At 44.6% G+C, this 13,743-nt stretch overlaps 1 long non-coding RNA gene across 1 annotated transcript in view; it reads right to left on the bottom strand.

Moving 5' to 3' along the window:
* The window catches only part of LOC133606856 (uncharacterized), a 44,107-nt gene extending 37,809 nt beyond the window's left edge, over window positions 1–6,298 (bottom strand). The window contains exon 1 of the long non-coding RNA XR_009815307.2: window positions 6,214–6,298. This is a non-coding gene — a long non-coding RNA (uncharacterized lncRNA). The remainder of the gene's footprint in view (window positions 1–6,213) is intronic.
* Window positions 6,299–13,743: the final 7,445 nt, after the last annotated feature.

Below are 13,743 nucleotides of genomic sequence, written 5' to 3'. Positions count from 1 at the left end.
TTAATTTTATTGAGCAAAATTCTTTATTGTCGGCCATAAACACATGACCAAAAACATTGGTAAAAAATGTATATCGAGCAAAACTGGTCATTTTCTGCCGTACAAAGCAGACTAAAACCAACTTTGTCATCAGTCATATCAACAACAGCTGCTTGCTCGTTCTCACTTGCGCCAACACATGCACATTTGGCACTTAGCCAGTGAAGCATTTACAGCCACACAAAAGATCAGACAACTCCAACACCACACATAATGTGTAATTCCAGGTCGTTACACTATGATTTCCGATCAAATGTGTGCTTATTCTAGTGTCATTTGTTAAGAATCTTAATTTATAAATATTAATAATGAAATGCTGTTATTATATTATAGAAATACTACTAAAAAAAATATATTTTACAAACAGAAAGTTACAGGAATGTATACATGATCGCATGCTTACATCTCATTGTGCAACATGTGAATGTTTTAATGGGAACTAAATGCAATGTCTGAAAGGTGTACAAATATTTCCAAAGCAGGACCTCCACCCAGACATACAATACTAGTACACAGCTCATGAAAAACAATATGTGTTGTTATTGCCATTGTAAGTGGGCCAAAACACTTGGTGTATTTTAGAAAATAATCACATGGAAACTTTTACAATTGTGCCATCAGAAGTGTCCTAAATTAGAGCAACCTGCACATCAATCCACTTTCTATGTCGCTAGATTACAATCCAACAAAATCTTTTTGACATGTATAACTTGTGTCATTATGACAATGACAATAAAGGAATTGATTGAATAATTGAGGTGGCGTCGACGAGTTGAACGCCTCTGTAGCTGGCGAGGGGGGCGTCCACGGAATGGCGGGTGTAAGCAGCAGTAGTGCACCAGCAGCCATAAGAATCCAAACCCAGGTCCGGGGCATTGCCGCTGAGAGCGCAGAAGACGTCCATGAAAAAGCCACATTCGTGGTCGCCGAGGCTGACCTGAACGAGGACGGCGCTCTAGAAGCTGTGAGGGTCCACGTTCGGGTCATTGGCGTTGCCGCAAATGGCGCAGAGAGCATCCATAGAACAGCCACACTCTTGGCCGAAGAGGAGGAGGTGTGTAGGAGCCAGAAAGGTTGATGTGGACCCACTGGAGACTAGGATGGTGGTGTCGGACCCACTGGAGGTGAAGATGGTGTCGCCGGCAGCAGACCCTCTGGAGATTAGGATGGTAGCGTCGGCGGCAGACCCACTGGAGATGAGGATGGTGGGTGGGAGGAAGACCCACTGGAGACAAAGGATGGTGGCGTCGGCGGCAGACCCACTGGTGACAAGGATGGTGGCGTCGACGGCAGACCTACTGGAGACGAGGATGGTGGTGTCGGCGGCAGATCCACTGCAGACGAGGATGGTGGTTTTTGCAGGCCCACTGGAGGAGAGGATGATGGTGTTAGCAGGCCCACTCGAGTAGCCGGTGGCGTCTGCAGGCCCGCTGGAGTATCTGGTGGCGTAGGCTGTCCAGAAGATGGAAGCTTGTCTGGACACAATGCTGCTTGGGCGAGCTCTGCTAGAGCAGGCGTGGCTGCTCGGGAGAGCTCGCCTGGAGCTGACGTCTCTGCTTGAGCGAGCTTGACTTGAATGGGTGTCCAAGGTGAAGCGAGCTTGGCTTGAGCCAGCTTTAAAGCTGGAGCGAGCATCGAAACTTGAGCGAGATTGGCTGCTGTACTTGCTGTTTGGGCGAGCTTGGCTGGAACTGACGGCGAGGTTGTAGTCGGCTGACCCACTACTGGACACATAGTTCCTCTAGCTCCAGCTCCATCAGCACCTTCTGGTACCACTCGACCATCCATGCCACACTGTACTTCTCCGGAGAGGCTCTAGTTGAAGGAGGCATACTTTCAGGAAGTAGCCGACATCGCTCCCGCTGGTGGGGAACCAGGTAGCACCCTTGAAGAAGGCGGTGGCCGTGCCGGACATGGAACTGGTAGTGGCGAAAGTTGTGTGTCACAAGCTGCACAGCGACCAGCAGCAGGTCATTCTGTTAGGTTTGCTCTTTGTAGCGGAGGTCGTGACGTCACAAAGGCTGAACACGGCAGGGAATGTGCAGGTAAATGAGTATTTAAGGAACAAAAATAGAGTGTAGGAGGAAACACGCTAAGAATAGCGCGGGTGGAACTGTGCATGCAAAGCTAAGCTTGACTGAGAGTAAACTGGAACAGCAAATACTACTGACCGTATGACTCCACTGTGTAGCTCCAGCAATGACCGAACAATCAACTAAGCTGACAGATGGGATAAAATAGTCCTCAGGTGCTCATTAGCAGCAGGTGAAAAACAGAATGATTCATCACCCACAGGTGAGGACGACAGTGCTCAGAAGCAGAGATGAAGCTACTACAGGACAAGACATACGGAAAAGGACATGGACACAAAATGACTTGGCGTAACAGCTCATAACAAACAGATTGATTAAGAGACAGATTGTCTGATTAGAGATATCTAATCCACATTAGTTTGAAGAACACAATGTCTAGTGCAACTTGAGAGGTTTTGGAAATGTCTCACTGCCGAGAGCTCAAACCACTCGTAAACATTTGTGTGTGTCTGTATGCGGAGGGAAACTCTGGAACAAACTGGACTTACAACACAAGCAATGCCAAATTATTAATCAATTTTAACTGTTGTACAAACACCGGGTCTGGTTCAAATATAGAGATGAGAATCTTTAATTTGACTTGCTGTTGTATTCTGTCACTTAGTGTTAACATGTGCTCAATGTTTCCTTACCTGTCACGGCTGGCTACACCAAGCCGTGCCTTTTTAGTTGGTGTTCTCCTGTGTTTCGTGTTGGTTCCCGTCTTGTGCTTTTCTTTTGGTGGCACTTCCTGTTGTGTTGGTGTTTTTTCGTGATCGCTTCACACATCTTGCCCAGAGCATTTCCCCTCACCTGGTTTCGGTTTGCAATCCGTTCTATTTAAGTTGAGTGCGAGCCACCATTCTTTGTCGGGACTTTATTTGGAAATGATAATCGTTCATCTAGACATTCTTAGCTCCTGCCGTGGGTTTTGCTGTATTCCAGCTTTCTGTTTTGTTTTTGCATAGCCTTCCCTATGCTTTGGTGCCTTCTTAGTGGCACTCATCTTTGTTTGTTTTGAGCTACATTAAATACTTTTACCTGCACATTGCCTCCTCGGTCTTCTGCTTCTTGGGAACACGCCACTATTCGCCGTCATGGACCCGAGTGTCACACAATCTTTGATTTATTGTCTATTATCAATGTTGTTGTTTTTTCCCTTACCATTGTTGGTATTGTTCATTCTTCCTACATTGTTGCTACCAATTATTGTTACAGTGTAATAAGTATTGTTACCTGTGGTAATGCCACCATGATGCAACATTTGTATTATAATCCGAGCACAAAGTAAGAGTGAAGCTCAATGTATTAATCATTGAATGGAAAACTGAGTGTGGGATTAAATAAGTTATCTTCTTACCACTCCCTTCAAGCAAAACTGGATCATCATGTTTACATACTGTGCATTCCCTTTTGCATTATATTAAATTAACTTTAGCTCATCTCAAACTCGCTGTAGCCTACTCAATGTCAGATCTTTAAGTAACAAATCATTTTCAATTAATAATTGTATGTCTTCTTCCACTTTAGTAAATGTGGTTCTGATTGAAACTAGTCATGTCTCAAACTATGTTTATTGATGTTACTTTATCAGATCATTCTGTGTTTTCTTTGACTCGTCTGTTAGACTCAAACCAGCAGTTTGGTATGCGGTTGTAGGGGGAAGATTCATAAATGATAGCATACGGACACACAGTTTGTGGAAATGATAAGGTATGAAAACCCCATCCATCCATCCATCCATTTTCTACCACTTGATGATGATCTGTTGAACTCATTTACATCAAGTGTTGTAAATATTTTGGACACCCATGTTCCTACAAGGTTAGAATGGTTCAAAGTAGGCAAAAGGCCCCATGGGCACAGAGAAGGGAATGGCGCAGAGCCAAACAGAAATGGCGAAAATCAAAGCTCCAAACGGATTGAGATTTACAAAGAAAAGTGAAATGTGTTCAACCATCCATCCATCCATCCATCTTCTTCCGCTTATCTGAGGTTGGGTCGCAAGGACAGCAGCTTAAGCAGGGAAGCCCAGACTTACCTCTCCCCAGCCACTTTGTCCAGCTCCTGCCGGAGGATCCCAAGGCGTTCCCAGGCCAGCAGTAGACCTAGTCTTCCAAACGTGTCCTGGGTCTGCCCCGTGGCCTCCTACCGGTCGGACGTGCCCTAAACAACTCCCTAGGGAGGCGTTCGGGTGGCATCCTGACCAGATGCCCGAACCACCTCATCTGGCTTCTCTCGATGTGGAGGAGCAGCGGCTTTACTTTGAGCTCCTTCCGGATAACGGAGATTCTCACCCTATCTCTAAGGGAGACGACACTCATTTTGGCCGCTTGTACCCGTGATCTTGAGTAGTCTTGATGCCACAGTACTGAGCAACAACATTTTCTGGGAAAAGTACTAGAAAAAGTTGTATACAATGACTTTTTCCTGTTTACCAATGAGTTTGTCACTTTCAAATCTGGCTCGAGGCCCCAACACAGCACTGAAACAGCACTGATCAAGGTGATATCCTCCTGAAGACAGATGCGGGAAAAGTCTGTCATGGTTCTGCTGGACCTGCCTTTAACACAGTTGACTATGCTATCTTAATACAGAGATTAGAAAACTGTGTGGGAATATCTAGTTTTGTTCTCAACTGGTTCAAGTTCTATGTCTATCATACTTTGTTGAAATTGGCAAACTCTCTGGCCAAATGGCTATGACCTGTGGAGTTCCTCGGGGGTCCATTCTAGGACCCCTATTGCTCAACTTGTACATGCTGCCACTAGGCCAGCTAATACACAGCTTTGATGTGTCGTACCACAACTATGCAGATGACACTCAGATCTACGTGTCACAAACCACAGATGAACGTCGGCCTGTTGATTCAGCGAGTGGATGGAGGCCATTGTTTTAGCAAAACTCAGACAAAACCGAAATCATTGTCTTTCAATGTAAATCAATCAATGTTTACTTATATAGCCCTAAATCACGAGTGTCTCAAAGGGCTGCACAAGCCACAACGACATCCTCGGCTCAGATCCCACATTAGGGCAAGAAGAAAACTCAACCCACAGAAGCAAAGAGAAACTATTATTAGTCATCTTGAGACCCTCTTACTGAAAACCTAATAATCAGGTTAGAAATCTAGGGGTAATGTTGGACTCAAACTTGAACTTTGACTGTCACATTGGGTCAATGATATCAGTAGCTTTTTGCCACCTAAAAAAAACGTTGCCAAAATCGGAGGAATAATGTCAGACTTAGAAAGACTGATCCAAGCTTTTGTCTCCATGTTAAGAGCTATAGGAATCATCTTAAACTCAGAGAACCTCAGGGAGTGGTCTTCTGCTGGTGGAGTCAGGACCAAACATTTTATGCAACTAAAATCTGGGATAAGAACATTTGAGACGAGCCTCAACGTTGGCAATGTTCAAATCCAGGATGAAAATATTTTAACTTAATTGTGCAAAGTGTTGTATCTACAGTATTTGGTTGATTTTGATTTTATATTTTTATTTTTGTAATTATTTTGTAATTTTCTGTAAAGCAGAACCTCTGTAAGTATATGTCTTTGTGTTGATGCGAATAAATGTAACTGATTGAATATGGAAAAGAGTGTCTGACAACTTTCTTCTCCCTCTGGTCAAAAAGGAACATGTGATGAGTCCAGATGAAAAGAACACATCGCCCAACAGTGTGTTTGTTTTAACACAGGACCAAAAAAGGAACCAGTCTGAATTAAAATCTCTTTCTCATTAATTGTCATGATCCGTGGTCGGATCATGTTTTGTTTAGTTATGTTTGGTTAGTTTTGGACTCCTTTAGTTATTGCTTGTGCACCTGTGAGTTTGTTTCGTCACCATGGTTACTTATTATTTTCACCTGCCGCTTGTGTTCTCGACGCGCACCTGTTTTTCATCACTGACACTATTTAAGCCTGCCTTTCTGTTCACTCGTCCTGTGCTCCTTGTTTGCGGTAAGCTACATCACGTTGGTTTGTTTTTTCATGTTCCAGAGTTCTGTGCTAAGTTTAACTTTAGCTTCCCGTGCGTTCGGCACGTTTTTCTTTTGCTTGTTTTCTGTTTGCCATGATTTATGTAAATAAATCATATCTTACCCTCACGTCTTTGTCCGGAGTGTCCGTGTTGCACGGAAGGAACGATCCCGCATAAATATGCGACCCCCACGTGACAGAATCTGTTGGACTCAAACTTGAACTTTGACTGTCACATTGGGTCAATGATATCAGTAGCTTTTTGCCACCTAAAATATGCGACCCCCACGTGACAGAATCTGTCACGTGGGGGTCGCATATTTATGCGGGATCGTTCCTTCCGTGCAACACGGACACTCCGGACAAAGACGTGAGGGTAAGATATGATTTATTTACATAAATCATGGCAAACAGAAAACAAGCAAAAGAAAAACGTGCCGAACGCACGGGAAGCTAAAGTTAAACTTAGCACAGAACTCTGGAACATGAAAAAACAAACCAACTTGATGTAGCTTACCGCAAACAAGGAGCACAGGACGAGTGAACAGAAAGGCAGGCTTAAATAGTGTCAGTGATGAAAAACAGGTGCGCGTCGAGAACACAAGCGGCAGGTGAAAATAATAAGTAACCATGGTGACGAAACAAACTCACAGGTGCACAAGCAATAACTAAAGGAGTCCAAAACTAACCAAACATAACTAAACAAAACATGATCCGACCACGGATCATGACATTAATAATGCTTAAACCTTACCCAGTCCCTCACAAACATGAGTACACCCCTCACATTTCTGCAAATAATGTTGTGGAAGTCGCTTCCTTGCAGTCCCACTGTCAGACACGGCACGGCAGTCCAGCATGCAGGGTTAACAAGCTTTTTAAGGATTGTATCTTTTATGCAAAGTTTTCTCCAGACTTTTCAGTCTCATCAATCCTCCTCATCCTTATTTTCCCGACCGCTAATGTTAAAGACAACATGTGATTAGACAACTCGTACCACCTTGGAAATCTAATCACCTACCAGCTGTGTCTCGCCGTCAGCACTGCCACGCCCCCGTCTGATGGCGCTCTGTCTTCAGCACCATGGACAGAGGCGGTGACCTTTGCTCCTGCAGGCGCGCTGATCACACTCTCCCCCCACAAATGTATACCGTATTTTCCCGACCATAGGGTGCACCGGATTATAAGGCGCACTGCCGATAAATGGTCTAGTTTCGATATTTTTTCATACATAAGGCATACTTGCCAACCTTGAGACCTCCGATTTCGGGGGGTGGGGGTGGGGCGTGGCTAAGAGGGGAGGAGTATATTTACAGCTAGAATCCACCAAGTCAAGTATTTCATATAAGTATACAGTATATATATATATATATATATATATATATATATATATATATATATATATTACATATATATACTGTGTATATATATATATATATATATATATATATATATATATATATATATATATAGTAAAATAAATATATACATATACATATATATATATATATATATATGATAAAATAAATATATATATATATATATATATATAGCTAGAATTCACTGAAAGTGAAGTATTTTCTTATATATATATATATATACATATATATATATATATATATATATATATATATATATATATATAAATATATATATATATATATATATATATATATATATATATATATATATATCAAGAGGGACAGAGACAGCGCACAGTGCATGTGGATCACATGTTACCATGGTGAGAAAACATGGAGAGACTGGAATGTTATAGCGTGATCTTTGTTTGTCTGTTGCCATCTCCTGGTGAATGTTGGCTATAGCGTACTGGGGTTACTTTTTGGTTTGCCAACGATTTACGTGGTGTTGCGCACCTGACGTCAAGTGTGTGAGTCTGTTCTGAAGTCTACAGTAAAGAGATGTACTTCATTCCCTCGCCTGTTTATTGCCTCCAACTCAATATATTACAACAACATTGACCTGGAGGGTCCGCATGGAGCTGGAGGGGGCGTGGCCTCCAGGTCCGCCTGAATTTCGGGAGATTTTCGGGAGAAAATGTGTCCCGGGAGGTTTTCGGGAGAGGCGCTGAATTTCGGGAGTCTCCCGGAAAATCCGGGAGGGTTGGCAAGTATGACATAAGGCACATTAAAGGAGTCATATCATTATTATTTTTTCTAAATGTAAAACACTTCCTTGTGGTCTACATAACATGTAATGGTGGTTCATTGGTCAAAATGTTGCATAGATTATATTTTACAGACCATCTTCAAGCCGCTTTCTGACAGTCGCTTCAGGGTGCGCCGTTTTGTGGGCGGTCTTATTTACGTGTCTCACCTTCGGCAGCGTTTTCTCCCCGTCATCTTTGTCGTAGTGGTGTAGCGTGCAAGGACGGGAGTGGAAGAAGTGTCAAAAGATGGAGCTAACTGTTTTAATGACATTCAGACTTTACTTCAATCAATAACGGAGCAGCATCTCCTCATCCGGAAACAACATGTAACAAACGCACCCAAGTTCTCCGGGTGTCGCTGCCACTACACAAATTAAGGAGTCACGGGTGGGACCTGATATTTCAGCTGGGAACGACTAAAACAATAAATAAACACAAGACATATATAACTATGTGGAGGGAGGTGGGGCCAGCGCTGTCTGCAGGAGCAAAGGTCACCGCCTCTGTCCATGGTGCTGAGAACAGAGCACCATCAGACAGGGGCCTGGCAGTGCTGACGGCGAGACACAGCTGGCAGGTGATTAGATTTCACAGATGGTACGTGTAAATCTAATCATCTGTTGTCTTCAACAGTAAGCGGCCGGGAGCAGAGAGGAAGAGAGGATACGGACGTGACTGAAAAGTCATGTTCTAATAGGAGAGAAACCTTTTGTTGAAAAACATTATCATTAAAACCTTGTTGAACCTGCACGCTTGGCTCCGGTGCCGTGTCTGACAGTGGGACCGCTAGGAAGCGACTTCCACAAACTATTAGCCACAACACGATCAGGCTTATACTTGATATGCCACAAATTAATCCCGCATAACAAACATCTCCCCCCTCCCGTCCATATAACCCGCCAACACAAATCAAACACCTGCACATCACACTCAGTCCCACAACCCAAAGTGCCGTTCACCTCCCTAAAGTTAATACAGCACATATATTCCCCAAAGTTACGTACGTGACATGCACATAGCGGCATGCACGTATGGGCAAGCGATTTAATGTTTGGAAGCTGCAGCGTACTCACGGTACCGCGCATCCAACTCAAAGTCCTCCCGGTAAGAGTCTCTGTTCGTCCCAGTTCTCCACAGGCCAATGGTAAGTCCACAAAAACGGTCAAAAATGAGGATTCCTTCCATGAAGTGGCTCCCTGGGAAAACGCTTCGGCTGACAGGTGCTCCAGGTGGTGAGTGACGTCAATTTCCGCTTCCGCCTGGTCTGATAGCACCGGATGCCTTTTATATCCCCACATTCTATTAAGTTAAATTTTTCATATTAGCATGATTATTGAATATGCCTGTAACAGTTCATAATATTAGATGAATGGATGACATAAGTATATGTACTTCTTTTTCCCAGCTGAGCACAATTTAATTGTGACTGGCAATATTTATTATATATATATACACATATATAGATGGACCCCTACGGCCATTGCAAACAAGGGCGAAAAGTGTCCCGTGAAAACCCGTCCAACCGGAACTCTCTAATAACTAAAGTTCCTTGGGTGAATAAAGTAAACTCACTACACCGGTATGTTTTTAGCCAGGCCAAGTGTCCCCGCAGTCAGCCAGGGTGAGTCAGGTGGCGGCGACGCATTGAACGCCGCCGCAACTGGCGATGCGGGCGACCACGGAACGGCCACATCAATGGCCGACGAGGAGGCGGAAGCGCGTGGTACCGGAGCACCAGCAGCTGCGAAGGTCCACACGCAGGTTCTGCGCATCGCTGCCGACAGCGCGGAGGAAGTCCACAACACGGCCGCATCTTTGGCCGACGAGGAGGAGGTCGCGCAGCTGGCGGCGACGATGATGACGACAGCGTCGTGGGAGGACCTGTCGACGATGACACTGACAGCGTCATGGGCGGAGTCGTTGACAATGATGACAGTGTCATGGGCGGAGTTGTCGACGACAATGATGACAGCATCGTGGGTGGATCTGCTGCCGGCGATGAAGATTGCGGCGCCCTGCGAAAGTCCGCCAGAGATGATGATGTTGTAAGAGGAGCCGATGACAACGATGATGAATGCGGCGTGTGGTTTCCAGCACAGATGCCGGCAGTAGCCCCCCCTCCACTAGGCGGCTGCCAGACGCCGTCCACCACTGGGCGAAGAAGTTCCTGGTTGTCGATGTTCCCCAGTGCGAAAACCAGGGACGGGCGGAAGGGGGCCAGGAGGAGGGAAAACGACATGTCCCTCACCGAGTCCCAGCAGGAGGCCAGGAAGGATATCACGGTGGGTTCCACTGGAGCCTTCGCCGGACTAGCAGGACGAGCGGGTGCTGGCAGGGAAAGCAGCCATGGTGCAGCTGCTGGAAGCCGCCTTGGAGCAGGAACGGGTGCTGGGGGCTTAGCCGTATGGGAACCGGTGGTCGATGCGCCGGCACAGGCGATCGCCGTGGAGCCGGTACAGGAGGTGGCACAGCAGGCGGCAGGGAAGAAGGCGGCGGTGGCCGCGCCGGTCGGAGATCCGGAACCAACGGCCGAGCCGGGAAGAGCAAAGGCGGCAGTGGCCGAACCAATCGGAGATCTGGAACCGGCGGCCGAGCCGGGAGGAGCGTACACGGTGCTGGCTTAGCCGGTCGGAGAACCGAAACCGGCGGTCGAGGCGGAGGGAGAAGGTCCGAGCCTGCTGTGGGCTTGGACTGCACAAACTTGGCTTTTAAGTCCTCCAAGAACTGTGAGGCCCAGAATGTCGGCTGTGCGTCGCCGACAGGGGTCCTTGCGAGGTCTGGCTCGAAGATCCTGTTAGGAACTCGCATGGCTGCAATTGTTTGTGACCCCAAGATGCAGGAACCAGGAGCCGATGAACAGGTAAGATGATTTTAATTATCATCAACAGAGGAGAAAGCAGTCTTGCATGAAACATTTCCAACATAAAGTGATCTTCGAGCACTGAGGAGTGCTCGAGACAACGCATAAATAGGACATATGTTGATTGGCAGCAGGTGTGGACTCGCTGCCAATCAACAGCAGGTGAGTGAACGAACAGTGCTCAGCGGAACAAGCAGGAAGTGGAAACCAAAATATGATATATTGTTATTTACAGAAAAACACTGACATTTATTATTGATATATTGTTATTTAAAGATAAACACTGACATTTATTACAAAACCCAAAACCAGTGAAGTTGGCACGTTGTGTAAATGGTAAATAAAAACAGAATACAATTATTTGCAAATCCTTTTCAACTTATATTGAATTGAATAGACTGCAAAAATGCTTCACGTTTGAACTGGAAAACTTGATGAATATTAGCTCATTTGGAATTTGATGCCTGCAACATGTTTCAAAAAAGCTGGCACAAGTGGCAAAAAGGATTGAGAACGTCGAGGAATGCTCATCAAACACTTATTTGGAACATACCAAAGGTGAACAGGCTAATTGGGAACAGGTGGTTGCCATGATTGGGTGTAAAAGCAGCTTCCATGAAATGTTCAGTCATTCACAAACAAGGATGGGGCGAGGGTCAGCACATATTGAACAAATGCGTGAGCAAATTGTTGAACAGTTTAAGAACAACATTTCTCAACGAGCGTTTGCAAGGAATTTAAGGATTTCACCATTTACGGTCCGTAATATCATTAAAAGGTTCAGAGAATCTGCTGAGGCGGTACTACATCAAAAAGCGACATCAGTGTGGAAAGGATATCACCACATGGGCTCAGGAACACTTCAGAAAACCACAGTCAGTAACTACAGTTCGTCGCTACATCTGTAAGTGCAAGTTAAAACTCTACTATGCAAAGCGAAAGCCATTTATCAACAACACCCAGAAACGCTGCCGGCTTTACTGGGCCCGAGTTCATCTAAGATGGACTGATGCAAAGTATAAAAGTGTTCTGTGGTCTGACAAGTCCACATTTCACATTTTTTTTGGAAACTGTGGACGTCGTGTCCTCCGGACCAATGAGGAAAAGAACCATCCGGACTGCTATAGGCGCAAAGTTCAAAAGCCAGCATCTGTGATGGTATGGGGGTGTATTAGTGCCCAAGGCATGGGTAACTTACACATCTGTGAAGGCACCATTAATGCTGAAAGGTACATACAGGTTTTGTAGCAACATATGTTGCCATCCAAGCAATGTTATCATGGACGCCCCTGCTTATTTCAGCAAGACCATGCCAAGCCACGTGTCACAACAGCGTGGCTTTCATAGTAAAAGAGTGTGAGTACTAAACTGGCCTGCCTGTAGTCCAGAACTGTCTCCCATTGAAAATGTGTGGCGCATTATGAAGCCTAAAATACCACAACGGACTGTTGAACAACTTAAGCTGTACATCAAGCAAGAATGGGAAAGAATTCCACCTGAAAAGCTTCAAAAATTGAGCTCCTCAGTTCCCAAATGTGTACTGAATGTTGTTAAAAGGAAAGGCCATGTAACACAGTGGTAAAAATGCCCCTGTGCCAACTTTTTTGCAAAGTGTTGCTGCCATTAAATGCTCAGTTAATGATTATTTGCACACAAAAAAATTATGTTTCTCAGTTCGAACATTAAATATCTTGTCTTTGCCATCCATTCAGTTGAATATAAGTTGAAAAGGATTTGCAAATCATTGTATTCTGTTTTTATTTACCATTTTCACAACGTGCCAACTTCACTGGTTTTGGGTTTTGTATTTATATATTGTGATTTACAGCTGAAATGGACCACAATGAACCGCCTGACCCTCGTGAATTCTTCATTTACGAAGAGGACGGCTTTCTGACTGTTGGACATTGCGGACAAAAGCCTGACTTTTATGAACAATTAGGTACACATTATTTTTTAAATCATATCGTTTTGTATATGGTTGCTTTGTATTTAGTTTACTTAGACAGTATTAGGTCACAGTTATTGTACTAACGTCTATTTATTCACTTGGTATCAGTGTAGAAATATACTAAATTACTCCTCCATATGTCATCAGCCTGATTTGTACCCTGAACTGCGGTGGAAACACAAACCACACACTTCTACAGGAACCTATAGTTCCAGGAACAAGAGGTTCCAGGAACCAAAAGTTCCTGGACTTCCGGAAAAAGGCCTGTAGTCAGACTACAATGGTGGGCTCGCGCAAAGCTCTTCAAGTCATCATTACATGGCCCTGATATGTCAAAAGGCATTAATAAATAATGTTCTTTTCGAATACCTCTATAAACTGATAACAGGAGTTCAGCCGGGATATTCTCATTTCAAAATTAGATTTACAGCCCAGAAATATTGTAATTGTTTTCATTTTGATGCCCCGCCCTCCACCGTTTGACCAATTAGAACGTCTGTGAGTGTGTTACATCCAGGTTGCCAGCTACGCAGTGCCCTCTTCGTCTACCTACTGCCACTGGTAAAGTTACTAAACATGTCAGACCTAAGTAAATCTAAAAGGCCTCGTTACCATTCTCAACTTATTCCTGACAAAGCCAGGAACAACATGAGGATTTGTATTGGGGATGCC

The sequence above is a fragment of the Nerophis lumbriciformis genome, linkage group LG05, assembly GCF_033978685.3.
Source record: "Nerophis lumbriciformis linkage group LG05, RoL_Nlum_v2.1, whole genome shotgun sequence".
NCBI classification, from domain to species: Eukaryota; Metazoa; Chordata; class Actinopteri; order Syngnathiformes; family Syngnathidae; genus Nerophis; species Nerophis lumbriciformis.
This window is presented reverse-complemented; position numbering and strand designations above follow the sequence as displayed.